Below are 16389 nucleotides of genomic sequence, written 5' to 3'. Positions count from 1 at the left end.
AACTTGGAAGACAACTATATTCTTTCTATTCTATTTTTTCTATTCTATTCTTTTCTATTGTATTTTATAATATTCTTTTATTTTCTATTCTTTTCTGTTTAAATCTATTCTATTCTTTTTGAAATTCAAAAGATGGCTATATTCTAATAATACACATTTGAAGGCAAGCAGCAATAGTCAGCAATATTTCTATATTTCAAAATTGTTTTCTAATTCGATTTGAAATTCAGACAACATTTTGTGTCGTTTTTTTGGATTCGATGAAATTTCTTATTATTGTAATTTGGATACATCAGAATCTCTGAATAACAAAAATGTTGTCAGAATTTCACTTTGCTATGAAACAAACTGAACATGTTTAAAAGTAATATTAAAGGTTCCTTTTTTTTCCTTTAAAATAACAAACGTTTTATACTTACCTGCTCTGTGTAATGGTTTTGTGATGAGTAGCCCTGATCCTCCTTTTCTTGGGTCCCCCTGCGGTGCTCCTGGCTCCTCCTCTTTGGCGAGTGCCCCCATAGGAAGCCGCTTTCTATGGGGGCACTTGTGTGGGCTCACTCCCAAGCTGCCTTGTCTGCTTCCATTGACACAGTCAGGGCATCTGGGCCCCGCCCAATTCCACAGAATTTGATTGACAGCAGTGGGAGCCAATGGCTGGTGCTGCTCTCCATCTGTGCAATGAGGAGTAACAGACCTGGGAGAGCAGCTCTCGTGCACAGAGCTGGATCCGGATTGGTCTCCAGTAAGTATATGGGGGGGGGGGGGGTGATGGGGGGCAGCACTCAGAGTTTGTTACCATAGAATGCATTGAGGTAAAGGCATTAAAACCACTTTATGTTACATTGGCAGCAAATAGCCATGTTCACATGCTGCTGCTACAATGCTTCACAGCGCTGCAAAAACTATCCAACATATTGTGATCGGCGGGTGGAAAGCCCACCAAATGCAACCCATTCAAGTGAATGGGGACGCGCCATAAACTCCCTGCAACTGTGTGAAATGCATGCTGCTGTGGTGTTTGGCAAAAATGGGGTTAAATAAAGCAGTAAGGAGGCATCACAGTGTCTTCTCACCGCCTGTAAATTGCCCCTGAAAAGTGACCCAAATGTCGCTTGCTTTTCAGAGGAGTAGTTTGTTTAGATGCAAGTTCAACAGGCAATAAAGGGAATTTTATTGAAAGGGAATGTGTACAGTAAACAGCCTTCATTGCATTATGAAAATGCTAATTGCCCGGCTGTTTCTGGTTTCCGTACTTCCTGAATGATTGACCTAAACAAGCATGCTGCAAGTGAAGGTGAAACTCCTGATGTGCACCTTACTCTACATTATCGACTCAGATTAGTAGAACAGCCCAACAACTAACACTTCTTTCATAACGCCCACTGACACCGAGCCGCCGACACCACTGGGTGACAACGTCCAGCCTCTCCGCTCTCTCTGTCAGCAGCTCGATTAGTCATCCTACGCCGCCGGCCTTCTGCTTCTTCAGCAGCGCTCGCCTGCTCTTGTCTAGACGAGACGCCGCCCTGTGATTGGCTCAGTTCGCTCCTAGTTGGCTCCGCATCGATGCGCTCGGGTATCCGGTGTCCCTCGGCTCTTGGTTAGTTCGGTCTGGCGGCCGCCATTGTCCCGGATGGTAGCTGTGCTCGGTGTCTGTGTCCATCCGCCGCTTCTCCTTCCCGCTCCGCCGGCCGCTCCGCACTCCGGGATCCCTTCCACAGCGCGCTCCGGGGCTCGCAGCGGCCTGCCCTGCCCGGGCCTCCTCGCAACAGGGAACACCCAGGCCGGAGAGGAGGCCTGCGCCGCCCGAGAGGTGAGAGCTGAGGAAGGAAAGGGGGACATGGAGGGGTGCCGGGGGCTGCGATAGGGGGGCCGGCTGGGGGTATATAGAGGGGGATCAACAGGGGGCAGTATACAGGAGATATATATAATATATACACAGACCTCTCCACCTCCCCTCATATATATCTGTGTGTGAGAAATATATACATATGTGTGTGTATGTATGTATGTGTGTGAGGGAAATATATACGTGTGTGTGTGTATGTGTGTATATATACATAGTGTGTGAGGGAAATATATACGTGTGTGTGTGTGTGTGTATATATATATATATATATATATATATATATAATCTGTGTGTGAGGGAAATATATACGTGTGTGTGTATGTATGTATGTATGTATATATATATATATATGTGAGAGAAATATATATGTGTGTGTGTGTATGTATGTGTGTGTATATATATATATATATATATATATATATATATATATATATATATATATATATGTGTGTGTGTGTGTGTGTGTGTGTGAAAAATATATACGTGTGTGTGTATGCGTATATATACACTATATGTGTGTACGTGTGTGTGTCACTATATATATATATATAGTGTCTATGTATGTATCTCTCTCTCTCTATATAGATAGAGACACGTAGATATATAGATATATATATCTGTGTCTCTATCTATATAGATACATACATAGACACACATTTTTTTTATATATATATAGTGGTACACACATATAGTGTATATAAACACATACATACACACACACACTATATATATATATATATATATATATATATATATATATATATATATATATATATATATATATATATATATATATGAGAGGGAGAGACACATCTATAATATATATATATAAATACATACACACACACACACATATAGAGAGAGAGACATACAGTGTGTATAAACACATACATAGACACACACACTATATATATATATATATATATATATATATATATATATATATAATGTTTGTGTATCTCTCCCTCTCTACATATCTATATTTTATGTGTGTGTATATATACACTGTGTGTGTCTCTCTCTCTATTGTGTATGTCTATGTATATACACTATGTGTGTACACGTGTGTGTATATATATATAATTTGTGCATCTATGTATGTATGTGTGTGTGTGTGTATATATATATAATTTGTGCATCTATATATGTGTGTGTGTGTATGTGTATATATATATGTGTATATATATATATATATATATATATATATATATATATATTTATTACTATATGTGTGTCTCTCTCTATATGTATATATATTTAGTCCGCATTCACTCTGAACAGCTATATTTGGTGTTTTTTTTTTTCTTTCTACAGCCAGTAAACCCCCCCCCCCCCCCCAGCATGTTATCCTATGTGTCCATGCACACATAAACTGTAATCCGGCGTTTTTTTAGCTGGAAAAAAACCCCAGGACTAGTGGGTTTCTAGAGGAGTTTTTTGTTGTAAAAACGCTGTAATGCTGAAAAATGTGACAAACCAGCGTTTTTGGACTTTTTTTTGAGCAAGGTTTTTTTGGGTAACAATAACATGGCCAAATGCTGAAAAACTCACATTTTTAACATGACTTTATACAGCTAAGGCCCGGCCATACATGGGTCCCAAGAATAATCGGTGGATTTGCGCTCTGTTAGTGGGGCAATGGCACTGGCGGTTATCGTGGTTCCTCCCCATTTAATTTTTCGGGCATGCTGGAAAATTTGTGAAAAATGACCGAGTTTTCAAAATCATTGGGGGCACCATCGGATTACTGAACAAAGATGTTTTCGATCGAAACATCGTCCAGTGTGCATGGAACCTAAAACATTCTAATGCGGTAAAACACAGCAAACTGGCACTTTTGGACTTTTTTTTTTAGAGCAAACAAAAGTGACTTTACACAGCTAAGGCTGGACATACCAAAAAAAAAAAAAGTGGCTAAACGCTAATGCAAAAACACTAAAAACCTCTGGAAAACTCACAATTTTTAATGTGACTTTACACAGCTAAGGCCTGGCTGTACATGGGTTGATTTTCAAACAATTTTTCATTCGAAAATTGGACTGAATAATAATCGGCTGATTTTTGCTCTGTTAGTGGGACAGTGGCACCGGCCGATTTTCATGGTTCCTGCTCATTTCGTTTATCGGGCATGTTTGAAAATTCGTGAAACTGCCGATTTTCGAAATCATTGGTGGCACCATCTGATTACAGAATGAACAATGTTTTTGATTTTCAGTCAAAAAATTGTTCGGAATTCAACACATGTATGGCCTGCTTTATGCTACCAGCGTTATTAAAACGCCGGTGTGCATGGAGTCTAAAACATTCTAATGCTGTAAAACGCAGCAAACTGGCACTTTTGGAATTTTTTAGAGCAAAAAAGGGGTTTTTTGGTGTGTAAAAAAAAAAAAAAAAAAAAAAGTGTCTAAATGCTAATGCAAAAACGCTAAACACTGAAAAACTCATGTTTTTAACATTCCTTTACACAGCTGACACTGCCAGCATTATTAAACTGCCCAGTGTGCATGGAGCCTAAAAACGCTGTAACGCTGAAAAAAAAGCAGTGAAACACGGCAAACCGTGCGTTTTTTGAGCCAAAAAATAGCTTTTTTTTTTTTTTTTTTTTACAGGAAAAAAATATAACACAAACGTGGACAAACTCGGCTAAACACTAATGCAAAAATGCTAAATAACGCTGAAAAGTGTTTTTATCGAGACTTTACACAGCTGACACTACCAGCGTTAAAACTCTCGGTGTGCATGGAGCCTAAAAACTCTAACGTTGAAAAATGCAGTAAATTGAGGCAAACCTGCGTTTTTGGATTTTTTTTTTTTTAGCAAAATGTTTTTTCGGCAAAAAAACGCAGCTAAACGCTGAAAAACTTGCGTTTTTAATGTAAATTTACACAGCCAATGCTACCAGCGTTATTAAAACACCTCGTGAGCGCAGAGCCTAAAAATATTCTAATATTGAAAAATGTGTAAAACACGACAGACCTGCATTTTTGGATTTTTTTTTTTGCAAAACCGCTGAAAAACCTTTTTAACGCTAACGCTACCAGCGATATTAAAACGCCCCGTGTGCATGGAGCTTACAACCAATGATTGTGTGTATATAATAATACAGGGTTGGGCAACTTCAGCTCTCCAGCTGTTGTGGAACTACAAGTCCCATGAGGCATTGCAAGGTTCTTGGCAGCCACAGTCATGACTCCCAGAGGTTAGGGGATGATAATTGTAGTTTTAGCACATCTGGAGTGCCCAGGCCCCCCCTGTATTTTTTATATGTGTGTATACATTCACGGCGTTGTATAGAAGATGATTTCTCTAGTATTCTATAAAATGTCTTCCTCCTGTGGAGGGATCTTTCCTTCTCTTGTGTTTTTGTGTACACCCGGGGCCCCCACTCTCTAGTACAAATGTGTGTCTTTATTATTAAAAAAAAAAAAAAAAAAATACACAAACACAGGCATACTTTTTCACTTCGTGTTTTTTTTTTTTTTTTTTTTAAATTTAAGTGCCCGTTCACGTATATGCAGATTGGATGAGGTTTGAACTGCATCCAATCCGCATGACATGTGAAATAACATTGCTTCCTATGGTGCCTGTTCACATATGTCCGGTGCAGTCACTGTGGTTTTAAAAAGAGTCCTTTCTGATTTCTGAGCAGTGCGGTCCGGTTCAGGTGCGGATTATAGGCTATTGACTTCTATGGGAACCGTTCCTAAACCGCACATGTGTGAATAGGATAAAATCCTGAGCTAATCCTGTCCTGAACCAGATGCAAACCTGACCTGAACCTGTGAACAGCTGCTGTATCAATTAGCTGTGAAACCTGAGCTTCAATCCGCACCGCACATGTGTGAATCAGCTCTTACACGTCGGGTGTGACTTGGGATGTGATTTGCATTCCATGCGACTTGCAAATCGTATGCCAAGTTGCACCCTATTGTCTGCAATGAGAGCGGTCATATTAGTGCGGTTCAGGCTTGGTCGGAGCCGCACTGATTTCTTCAGTAGTACATGCACTACTTTTGGTGCGATTTGCATAGACATCTTTGCCAGATGCCATGCAAATCGCACCTGAAATCGGCATCTCACCCAGCTTTGAAATCCTGTGACTTCACTGCAAGTTGCACGGTTTCAAAGTCAGGCTTGATGTGACCGGGGGGTTTATCTTTTCAATTGTATTTATGAGAAACCAGAAGTTGGTCATTGGAGGAATTGGCATTTTGAGATCACTTTCTATGAGATAAAGACGTACACACATTTCTATTACTAGTGATTGTGTGTATATAGTAATACAGGGTTGGGCAACTCCATTAGCTCTCCAGCTGTTGTGGAACTACAAGTCCCATGAGGCATTGTAAGATATTTGGCAGCCACAGACATGACTCCCAGAGGTGGGGTGAAGGTGAGATTTGTATTTTCAGCACTGCTGGAGTGCCCAGGCTCCCCCTGGATATTTGTATTTTCTATAGGAGTGTATACATTTGTGCGGTTGCATAGAATAAAAAGGTTGCTCCAGCATTCTATAAACCTCCTCTCTCCATAAGTCATGTGGATGGCTCCTTCCTTTGCTCATATTTTTGTGTTGTCCATATAGCTGGGGCCCCCTGCACTCCTTTAGGTGTTGGTTTTTTTTATTGTGTGTATGTGTGTGTATATATATGTGTGTGTGTGTATGTATGTATGTATATATATATATATATATTTTTTTTTTTACATATACTGTACATGTTTTGAAAAACTCTTTTCAGTTGTATTTGAGAAACCGGGAGTTGGTTCCAGAAGGAATTCCTATTGAAGATTGGTGCTCAGATCAGTGGAGGAAATAGGACTTTGGGTTCCCTTTTTTTGAGATATATCTATTCTGTATCAGGGCTCAACAAAGCCCAGGCGCCAGGTCACCATGGCAACTAGAAATTGCATCCTGGGCTTTTTGTCAGCCATTGGCTGTCAGGCACCAGGACGCCACATCACTGAACCAGGGATTTGAAATCCCAAGGCTTAATATCCTTTCCGTATCTGTCAGCGTGTACGGACAAGAAGCATTCTAATTGGTCAGAACCATCACATGGATGATGCTGACCAATCAGAATTCATCTAGCCCATCCTGTCCGCGCTGGAAGGAGAGGAGAGAGCCAGGAGGAATTATAATCTTTGGACTGGTGCCTGACAGCGGGGGATCATGGGACCCTGGTACAACAGGAACGTGTCCAGTGTAAGGTCCGGGTTTGTTCCTTCCTCCCTCCTGGTTACCTTATTATATTCCTCCACAAAAGTGCCCTGAGCCAACCAGAACCTCTTGTCTGGCCTTAAGCTCAAAGTCAGTCATTTTGATGTGCGGTTAAAAAAAAGGGGCAAGAATGGCAACAGAGTCTGGACTGCTGAGTCTAAAGTGCTTGGGCCTATTTTTTTGGTACCAGGCGTGAGCAATTCCTCTTGTCTGACGCTCCACACATGCAGATCCGGGCAGCTGATTTTAAAAACTGTCTCCTAACTTTAACTGGCTCCTAGATTCAAAGCAAATTTGTCAAGCCCTGTTCTGTATACAGTGGATATAAAAAGTCTACACACCCCTGTTAAAATGTCAGGTTTTTGTGATGTAAAAAAATGAGACAAAGATAAATAATGTCAGAACTATTTCCACCTTTAATGTGACCTATAAACTGGACAACTCAATTGAAAAACAAACTTTTGTTGGGGGGGGTGTAAGTAAAAATAAAAAACTAAAATAATATGATTGAATAAATGTGCACACCCTTTTATAACTGGGGATGTAGCTGTGTTCAGAATTAAGCCATCACATTCAAAATCATGTTAATTAGGAGTCAGTACACACCTCCCATCATTTTAAAGTGCCTCTGATTAACCCCAAATAAAGTTCAGCTGCTCTAGTAGGTCTTTCCTGACATTTTCTTAGTCACATATTAGTCAGGAGAAGGATACAAAAGAATTTCCAAGGCATTAGATATACCATGGAACACAGTGAAGACAGTCATCAAGTGGAGAAAATATGGCGCAACAGTAACATCACCAAGAACTGGACGTCCCTCCAAAATTTATGAAAAGAGAAGAAAACTGGTCTGGGAGGCTGCCAAGATGCCTACAGCAACATTAAAGGAACGGCAGGAATATCCGGCAAGTACTGGCTGTGTGGTACATGTGACAACACAGAGTGGCAAGATGGAAGCCTTTTCTTACGAAGAAAAACATCCAAGCCAAATTTGCAAAAACACATCTGAAGTCTCCCAAAAGCATGTGGGAAAATGTGTTCTGGTCTGATGAAACCAAGGGTGAACTTTTTGACTATAATTCCAAAAGATATGTTTGGCACAAAAACAACACTGCACATCACCAAAAGAACACCATACCCACAGTGAAGCATGGTGGTGGCAGCATCATGCTTTGGGGCTGTTTTTCTTCAGCTGGAACTGGGGCCTTAGTCAAGGTAGAGGGAATTATGAACAGTTCCAAATACCAGTCAATATTGGCACAAAACCTGCAGGCTTCTGCTAGAAAGCTGAACATGAAGAGGAACTTCACCTTCCAGCATGACAACGAGCCAAAGCATACATCCAAATCAACAAAGGAATGGCTTCACCAGAAGAAGATTATAGTTTTTGAATGGCCCAGACCTGAATCCGATGGAAAATCTGTGGGGTGATCTGAAGAGAGCTGTGCACAGGAGATGTCCTCGCAATCTGACAGATTTGGAGTGTTTTTGCAAGGAAGAGTGTGCAAATATTGCCAAGTCAGGATGTGCCATGCTGATAGACTCATCCCCAAAAAGACTGAGTGCTGGGATCACATCAAAAGGTGCTTCAACAAAGTATTAGTATTAGTTTAAGGGTGTGCACACTTATGCAACAATATTTTAGTGTTTTATGTTTACTTCGCTCCACCTAAAAGATTTCAGTTTGTTGTTCAACTGAGTTGTATAGTTTTATAGGTTACATTAAAGGTAGAAAAAGTTCTGAAATTATTTCTTTGTCTAGTTTTTTTACATTGCAGGAACCTGACATTTTCAAAGGGGTGTGTAGACTTTTTATATCCACTGTATTACAAGGGATATGCTCAGTTGAAGTCACTCAGCTACCGATCTTTACCCCGGACTGAAATCTGTCTTTGACAGCTCAGTCTTTGTGCTGAGAGCGTGCATTGAGCACAGTCTTAGTACATACACATTGGCCGCTCAGCAACGCATATGTGCAGCATGTGGGTATGAAAGCCCACCGTTTTACCATCACATATGTATTTGCGGTTGTAAAGGGTATACATTGGAACTCCAGGAAAAGTTTATTTTTTGTACATGCCACAAGCCAAACAAGGTGCCTCTAATGATGGTGATGCCAGGTTCCGATCCCTGCTCTGTACTGATTCATTCATGCCAGATGAATGAATCAGTACAGAGCAGGGAAGCTGCTAAAGCAGTGGCTGCCATACAGTGAGCAGATCCTGATGTTTACCGTCACTTTCCTCTCCTCTTGTCCATTCACAAAACACCTCGTTGGTAATTTTACTAAAACTGGAGCAGAAAAAAAATCTGCAGCAGCTGTGTATAATGACCAGTTCGCATTTGGCGTCAGCTTATTTAAAGTATAATTTAAAATTTGATTGGTTGTTGTGCATGGCAACCAATTAGCTTCAGCTTGTTCAGTTAAGCATTTAAAAATGAAAGATGCAAGCTAATTGGACAAGGGAAGAGGAGGGGTGGATGAATGACAGGATCTGTTCAGTGTGTGAGAACCTTGGTGCGGAGTATAGTCTCTGACATGAATGAAACCTGGATTTGCAGTACAGATCCATGATCCGGGCCTGGTATAATTCTCATCAGAGGTAACTTGTTTGACTTCTGTTTGCAAAAAAAACCCCTTTAACCTGAGTTCCACGTTAGAGGATAAGTTCACCTTTCGTAACATATTACACCCATGTTCAGAGTATAACATGTTACAATCGGAGAAGCCCCTGCACACAACCCCCCCCCTCCCCGGATCCCTGTTGTGACAGCTAGCGGGGAATCTTCTCTCCCCTGCTAGCTGTCACAATTTAATACAAACATGGCCAAGTGGGGCTCCTCCTGCCTGGCTGCGTCACTCATTCAAAGGGGCGCGAACTCTGGAGATGTCTGAGGCAGTATGGTGCTCTGTGGGTGACACCTTCTCATAGTTGGCGACCCATAATCCAGCAGAGCGGTCCATAGGATTTCTTCACCACCACCTCCTGCACCCTGGTCCAGTATTACCTGTTCCTTCAACAGTAAGCCAATTTTATTGCCTACATCCAAACACATGGGCTCCACCGCCTACCTTTTTCCTTGATCCACATTGGATATGTGACTGTGATTTATGGTGATTACTCGAAGGTGGATAATAAAATTAATTTTTTTTATTCTGGATAACTTTGCCATCATCTTTGGCATTTTATAATACTTCACTGGTCACTATAATTTTGGCTTTATACCAATAGCCTTCATTATCAGCTACTGATCCTTTAAATGTATCTGAACCCAAGAACGTAAATGTAATGTATTGCACCTTTTTCTTGGATGTGGTGGCTACATTTTTTTTTTTTTATCACTTTTTTTTTTTTTTTTTGCTCTTTAATTTTTACCTTGTGATCCTGCCAGGAACACACTTTTGTCCTAGGGTGACAACTGTACTGTATCTAGGAGTAGCAGCATTTTTTTCCTAAGAAGGAAGTGTGCTAGGACCAGGGGCGGACTGACCATTTGGAAACTCGGGCACTGCCCGAGGGCCTGGGGTCAGTAGGGGGCCCCACGAGATGCTCCTGGTACCTTTTTCATAGGATTTTTTGAGTTTGGGCAAGGACGCGGGCCCCATGAACCCCTATTGCCCGGGGGCCCCATGAGTTGTCAGTCCGCCCCTGGCTAGGACTATATAATGCCTCCTCCACTCGTAGGGTGTTGCAGTTCAGTGGTGTCAAACTGGCTGCCCTCCAGCTGTTGCGAAACTACAAATCCCATCATGCCTTTGGGAGTCATGCTTGTAACTGTCAATCTTGCAATGCCTCATGGGACTTGTAGTTTGGCAACAGCTGGAGGGCTGCCAGTTTGACACCCGTGTTGTAGTTAATGGAGATATCTGGGAACAATGCTGATGATTATCCACAGAGGCAGAGATTACAGGAAGTTATCAGATCACAAGATTTCTGGCTGAACAGCTATTAAGAGAAATGTATTGTTGGAGTTTACATACAGTGGGGATCGAAAGTTTGGGCACCCCAGCTAAAAATTTGTATTAATGTGCATAAAGAAGCCAAGGAAAGATGGAAAAATCTCCAAAAGGCATCAAATTACAGATTAGATATTCTTATAATATGTCAACAAAAGTTAGATTTTATTTCCATCATTTACACTTTCAAAATAACAGAAAACAAAAAAATGGCGTCTGCAAAAGTTTGGGCACCCTGCAGAATTTATAGCATGCACTGCCCCCTTTGCAAAGCTGAGACCTGCCAGTGTCATGGATTGTTCTCAATCATCGTCTGGGAAGACCAGATAATGTCAATCTCAAAGGTTTTAAATGCCCAGACTCATCTGACCTTGCCCCAACAATCGGCACCATGGGTTCTTCTAAGCAGTTGTCTAGAAAACTGAATCTGAAAATAGTTGATGCTCACAAAGCTGGAGAAGGCTATAAGAAGATAGCAAAGCGTTTTCAGATGTCAATATCCTCTGTTCGGAATGTAATTAAGAAATGGCAGTCATCAGGAACAGTGGAAGTTAAAGCAAGATATGGAAGACCAAGAAAAATATCAGACAGAACAGCTCGCAGGATTGTGAGAAAAACAATTCAAAACCCACGTTTGACTGCACGATCCCTCCAGAAAGATCTGGCAGACACTGGAGTTGTGGTTCACTATTCCACTATAAAGAGATACTTGTACAAATATGGTCTTCATGGAAGAGTCATCAGAAGAAAACCTCTTCTACGTCCTCACCACAAAAATCATCGTTTGAACTTTGCAAATGAACATATAGACAAGCCTGATGCATTTTGGAAACAAGTTCTGTGGAACTTAACTCTGCAGGGTGCCCAAACTTTTGCAGACGCCATTTTTTTGTTTTCTGTTATTTTGAAAGTGTAAATGATGGAAATAAAATCTAACTTTTGTTGACATATTATAAGAATGTCTAATCTGTAATTTGATGCCTTTTGGAGATTTTTCCATCTTTCCTTGGCTTCTTTATGCACATTAATACAAATTTTTAGCTGGGGTGCCCAAACTTTCGATCCCCACTGTACATTTTAAAGTAGATGTTCCCAACCTTCCCCCACATAGGATATTGCCCTCATTACTGTATTTGTCGCAGCAAAATAATCCACTCGCTGTAAGTGTTTGCCTCCTAGGTTTCTGTGTTGGCCAGTTTGACTATCTGATGTCACCGATGGCTGGTTTCTTCTGTGTTTTCGCCAGCTCGCCCATGACGTCAGCATCTCATGCATGCGCTGTTCAGGATGTGCCGCTCATTTTTTGTATACGTTGCTAGTTAGCATTATGCTCCCAACATCACAGTAAAGAAGCCATGGCAACTTTATAAACAATGACGGTGTTCCCAAATTTTGCACTTGGTTGTACGAGCTTCCTGAAAGACACTGGTGATGTAGCCTTTCTAGGATCTCAGGGCTGAGTCTACAGTGGCTTGGGAGAGGCAGAAGTCATATTGTAAGTTTCTTTAAAAAAAACTGTTTTTTTACGAAGTGGTTACATCCATTATCGGTAAGCATGCAGAGCTACTTAAAGTGTTTGTAAAGGCTCAAAGTTTTTTAGCTTCATGTATTCTATGCATAAAGGTAAAAAAAAAAACCTATGTGCAGCAGTGTTCCCAGCCCCCCCCCCAATACTTACCTGAGCCCCATTGAGATCCAGCGATGTGCACGACAGCCTCGGCTGTCCGCAGTCTGTGTCTCCTCATTGACTGAGACAGCAGGCGGGTGCCATTGGCTCCTGCTGCTGCCGCCAATCAGTCAGTCAGCCAATGAGGGGAGAGAGGGGGTGGGGCTAAGGCACGGCTCCGTGTGTGAATGTACTGGAACGCACTGAAATGTGTAACCTACCGTCCATGCATTTGTTTGGGCAGAAATATAAAGGCACTGGGTTGCATGTGGTGTGAACCGTCCCTAAGCCAAGGTGTGCTGATTAAAGGATAAGTTCACCTTTTGTAACATGTTGCACCCATATTCAGGGTGTAACATGTTATGAGTAGACTGGCCTCAGCTCCCCACTTTGACATCTAGTGGAAGATCTTCTCCCCCTTTGCTAGCTGTCAAATTAAAAAAAAAAGTGTCCTTATGGGGCTCTGCTCACATGGCCAAGTCACTCATTCACAGTGCTCTGTGAATCAGAGACTAAAAGTCCCGGCAGCCTTAGCGGCTGTCAGCTTGTAGTCCTCAAACTACAGCGCCGTGGTAGTTCATGGATTCTTCATGTCAGTATATCTGCTTTCTCCTTGCATCTTCCAGGACAGCCTCTTGAGACATAGAGCTCCTCCCTCCGGGTCAGGAAACACGCCATCCCCCATGCCTTTAAAAGGCGGACCTCCAGGCCTCCATCCCCAGTTTTTAGTGTTTCCTGATCCGGAAGGAACACATCTTGGAACCTACAGGGTTTCTACACTCTCTAGGGGCAGTCCTGGAAGAGTGTGGTCCCAGGGGTTCACTTACCTCCTCTCCTGGCGTGATCCTTCCACAGTGAGTGGAGCTGGCAGTGCGTGGAAGCCTTCATCCCCAGGTGGGGGACCGGCAGTGACGGAGTCCCTTGCGGGGGTGTCTGGCGGTGAGTTGGGGCATCAGCTGCCTCTGGGCCTGGTAAGCATCTCTTCCCCAGGTGTCCGGTACAGGCGTTCAGAGCGCTGGGCGGAACGGAACAGGCGGGACTTCCGGTGGGGGCGGGGCCTTGCGTTCCACAGGCTGGAGGATATGTCAGTATATCTGCTTTCCCGTACGAGTAAGCAGATATACTTACAGATCTCCTGGAGACCTGCATGACACCAGCGATCTGCTAATCACTGGTGCAAAGGTTTACAGGCTCCTGCAGACAAAAATAATAAATGCACATTTTTTTACCTGCAAAAAAATGTGCGTTTATTTTTGTCCAAAAAGTGAACTTATCCTTTTAAGATTTTTATTTTCCTATGATTGCATGGTGGTACTATCTACTAATTCACTACAGTACCCACCCTACATCGACTGTAGGCGAGCCTGTAGGGAGTGCAATGAATACAACACAGCTTCTCCTTTAGGGGACATTCACACCTATGCATGTTTTGCCCAATGCATTTTACAGGGAAATAAACGCATCCTCACAATGCACTTTACGTAACATGTCCATGCACATTGACATATCACTGTGTGTGTGTGTGTGTGTGTGTGTGTATGTGTATATATAATATATATATATATATATATATATATATATAAGAACTAGCAATCAGGTCCTGTCACTTTGAAGGTGCTGCATGCTTAGGCTTCTTAAAATGTTACTAAAGTATTTTTTTCTAACTTAAAATAACAAACATGTTCTATTCACATGCTCTGTGCAGTGGTATTGCACAGAGTGGTCCCAGTGCTCCTCCTTAGATCCTCTGCCGGCGATCTTTGCTCCTCCTTTTTTTTATGTGTCCCCATAGTAAACCACTTCTATGGGGGCACATGGTGTCTACTTACTCCTGAGCCATGCTTCATAGACGCATACAGTGGGACTTAGCCCTGTTCTACTTCCTCCTCGCTGAATTTGATTGACAGCAGCAGAAACCAATGGCTCCTGCTGCTGTTTGAGTCCCTGAGTGAAGAGAGGAGAGAATAGGTGCAGTGCACAACGCTGAATCTATTCTCCCCTCTCTTCCCCTTTACACATAGAAGAGGGAGGACACAGAAATCAAAAGCATTTTTTATCTTGGTGCACGTAATGTATTACGGTTAACAATGTATTTAGGTTTAGTATCCGTTTAACCAGCAATAAATGAATAACTCTCTGCTGCAACTCTTTCTTCATTTTGTTAATTTTAGGTGGCTGACAGGAAGACACTTTGTTGCTTGCGGGGAGACTGCAATATTCCTGCACTAGTGCTGGCCACCCTTGTAAACTATTCTATCAGGGATGGACAAATCCTGGTCACCAGGTCAGCCGCAATGGCCAGTTAAATACCTAGTGATTAGAAAGCGCCACCTTGGGGGTGCTGCACTGCTGCTGGGGATTTAATTCCGCTGAATAAGGTGCACAGACCACAGTGCTGTACCATAGCAGGATACAAGACCGCATCTCTGAGCTTACTCAGCTCATCCAGTGATCCCTTGGCCAACCCAACTGGGACTCCTCAGAAGTTGCTTCAAATTTAGGCTCCATGTACACTGCAGCTGATAAACTCACATTTAGGAGCTTTTCTGTGGGTTTTTTTTTTTTTTTTTCCAGCATCCCCTGAACTCTCCCTAAAGTTTTCCTATGTGTCCATGTACACATCATTGTTTACAGGCAGTTGACTTTAGTTGTTTTTTTGAACACCCCAAACTTGCGTTCAGGAGTAGAATTTATCAGCGTTCCAAACGCTTGTAAACGTGGTTAACTGCGTTTTGTGTTTGGAAATTTTTTTTAATTCTTCTATTTCCAGATGCTGTCCAGAGCCTATTTCATCATGAAAAATACATGCAAAGTGTTTCCCGGTACTCAAATAGACCCGGTACACCATACTGTGAGGTTTTACATGAAAGAATGTTAGACACGGCTGCAATAATTTCTGCACAGAAAAGAGCTGCAACACCTCCAAACACCACAAAAAAGACAGCTAATCTCCACACATACTGCTCTCTGCTTCTGCTCTCTCTATTTCTCTGTCTGAAATAGTTAATTTTTTACTATTTTTCAGTGCATTCTGGGCATTTTGGAAGGTCTCCTGAGGTTGTCTTTAAACCCTTATAAAGGCGGTATGCAAACGCAGCTAAACAGACATTTTTTTAACCTACGTTTTCCAGCAGTCAGTTTCCATCGTTCAGAAGTGTTTTCTAAAAGTCCCGTGTACATGGAGCCTTATTGGGCCGTGTATGACTAGGCCGGAGTCTTGCTTTTAGAACAAACTCCTGCAGTGCCTCAGCCTGTGTGGTAGTGGGGAGGAATCGTGATCATCTTCCTGGCCCTAGACTAGAAGTAGTTTGTTCCTCCTAGGTTTATAATACAGTAGTATCAGAAGGGAACTAGTAAACTGAAGGCTGTAGTGTGCGAGATTCTTTCTGGTAGTACTATAAAAAATATAGATATTCCGCAGACATGACCTATATAGTCACAATTGCTTGTTTGTTATCCACCTATTGTCACTTTTGTGCATTTGGTGTCCAAACGTTGTCACAACTGACTGTTTTCTGCCTTTTATATTATAAATATTTGATGCAATAATTATTGTATTCAATAAAGCAAAAGTTTACGTATTGCTAATTTGCTGCCTGCATATTGTAGCCTTTGGCTGATCCCTGTATCTAGTAGACGATTGTCCTTTTCGGGGCCATATATTGTCAGGATTGGCATTTTTTGCTTATTCAAGTTAC

General features: G+C 41.9%; 1 protein-coding gene across 2 annotated transcripts in view; it reads left to right on the top strand.

The window, feature by feature from the left end:
- The first annotated feature begins 1548 nt into the window (after nt 1-1548).
- Nucleotides 1549-16389, top strand: part of AMBRA1 (autophagy and beclin 1 regulator 1) — a 203837-nt gene continuing 188996 nt past the window's right edge. The window contains exon 1 of one of the 2 annotated variants that reach the window (XM_089684560.1): nt 1549-1813. The gene's annotated coding sequence lies outside the window, so the exon portion shown is untranslated. The remainder of the gene's footprint in view (nt 1814-16389) is intronic. The other variant, XM_089684559.1, reaches the window with a different exon arrangement.

Source organism: Staurois parvus, unplaced genomic scaffold (assembly GCF_062004578.1).
Source record: "Staurois parvus isolate SC_StPar_1 unplaced genomic scaffold, SC_StPar_1.0 ptg000350l, whole genome shotgun sequence".
NCBI classification, from domain to species: domain Eukaryota; kingdom Metazoa; phylum Chordata; class Amphibia; order Anura; family Ranidae; genus Staurois; species Staurois parvus.
This window is presented reverse-complemented; position numbering and strand designations above follow the sequence as displayed.